We start from the raw sequence: 1,984 nt of genomic DNA, 5'->3' as shown, positions 1-1,984 counted from the left end.
TAAAGTAGCAGATGAAAAATTATTTAATCCACAGCCATTATTTCACATCAATTCACGTGACTACAAGATTTAGATAGTATTTACATACTTCAGAATATTTCATTAGGGTCATAAATAAATTAATACAAATAATCCAGAACATGACCTGATGTCTAAAATGAAAATTAATTTAACATATTTATAAAATTAACACAATATACATTTTTAACTTTACGGAAAGTTAATGAAAAGACATGTATATGACAAATCTGAATATCATTGTGAGCAGATAATTATAGATAAAGCTATCCAATAGAGGTAACGTAGAAGATTAATATTCTGTTTAATTTTAAAAGCACTGCATAAACAACTGAACAGATGGAGCTACGTGACTGTGAAAACTTCAGGAATAGAAATTTCGTGGCCAGATTCAACTACTTCTTTTCAGGCTGTAGAAAAAAAAAATAGACATATTAAAACCCCTACACAATCAGTGTTAAACATGCTTCTGAAGTTACAGAAATTTCGTTTCTTCTACAAATTTTGTAATTATAATAAATTTAACGAAGGTATTGATAAAAAATTACAACCTGTTCATTGGTTTAGTACTTAACTGTATAACATCTTTGTAAAATAAATGCCGCAGAGGCTTTTTTAAAGTTGTTTCTTTTAATAAAATGGCTTTCCTTTTCTGTTTGTATTTTATGAAAAGTTCGAAAGGCACTCGTCTGTGACGTTTCTAATGTATAACTGATAGCTATTTACTATAATGAGCCCCCCACCAGTAGCACAGCGGGATGTCTGCGGACTTACAACGCTAGAAACCGGGTTTCGATACCCGTGGTGGGCTGAGCATAGATAGCCCATTGTGTAGCTTTGTGCACAATTACAAACAAACAATTACTTTAATGACACAATGAAAACTGCGCACGATCTAGCTAATTAATGTTGAAAATGGATTTGTTGGTGTAATTAAATAACAATTGATTAGTTTATTCAATATTTCATCAAAGAGGTATTTTATCTCATCACAGTTGTAGTAAATAGAAGATCCAGTAGATGAAAATATTACTTAGTAGCTGCTTTGTTTTATTATCCATTGATAATTTAGTTAAATATTCAAAATATGTTTTCGCGAAACATAATCCTTGGAAAGTAGTTTTCTACAGAAGTTGTACAATCTTTTCGCGTAAAATAAGTTATTTTTTCTGCATATTCGAACAGTGAATAGCGCAAAAAACACAACAGAGATGATAACGTTTTTGAATATTTGCTAAAACTCCTACAAAACTGTTCGCTAGCGGGTCAACGGTAAGTTGCGGACTTAGAACGCTGAAATTCGGGGTCCAATTCCACAATGTGGACAGAGTACAAATAGCCTATTGTGTTAGCTCTGTGCTACACAACCAACGAATCCACGAAAACATTTTTTCCCCTTGACAGCAACATATGTTTTGCAGAAGAAAAGCAGAGCATACACTACGCGTTTGATCACCTACCTCCATTTTCTTTGTTTGTTTGTTTTGAATTTCGCACATAGCTACACGAGGGCTATCTGCGCTAGCCATCCCTAATTTAGCAGTGTAAGACTAGAGGAAAGGCAGCTAGTCATCACCACCCACGCCAACTCTTGGCTACTCTTTTACCACCGAATAGTGGGATTGACCGTCACATTATAACGCAGAGATTCGAACCCGCGACCCTCAGATTGCGAGTCGAGCGCCCTAACCACTTAGCTATGCCGGTCCTCCATTTTCTTAAAGTGTAAAGTATTGTTACGTCTCCGTTTGTTAGTTAATTTTCCGTAACTTCGTTCCGACGAAACTTACGCGACACAAGTCCTTTACTTAAATAAAACTGGTTTATTCTTTCCGAATATAACTTAACCGATACACTCAACAATCGCGCTAAACAAACGCTATAGCAACGAACGTCAATAATACTTCTGACCGCAGTTCAATCACTCACTGTCTATCTACCCACCTCACACTCCCCTCCTTTATAT

General features: G+C 35.2%; 1 long non-coding RNA gene across 1 annotated transcript in view; it reads right to left on the bottom strand.

Annotated features, from left to right (window-relative positions):
* LOC111083510 overlaps positions 1 to 1,984 on the bottom strand; it is a 4,210-nt gene continuing 2,226 nt past the window's right edge. Inside the window, exon 2 of the long non-coding RNA XR_002609084.1 lies at positions 1 to 428. This is a non-coding gene — a long non-coding RNA (uncharacterized LOC111083510). The remainder of the gene's footprint in view (positions 429 to 1,984) is intronic.

This window comes from Limulus polyphemus, unplaced genomic scaffold (assembly GCF_000517525.1).
Source record: "Limulus polyphemus unplaced genomic scaffold, Limulus_polyphemus-2.1.2 Scaffold9902, whole genome shotgun sequence".
Classification (NCBI taxonomy): domain Eukaryota; kingdom Metazoa; phylum Arthropoda; class Merostomata; order Xiphosura; family Limulidae; genus Limulus; species Limulus polyphemus.
The sequence above is the reverse complement of the archived record's forward strand: the minus strand, read 5'-3'. Positions and strand labels throughout refer to the sequence as shown.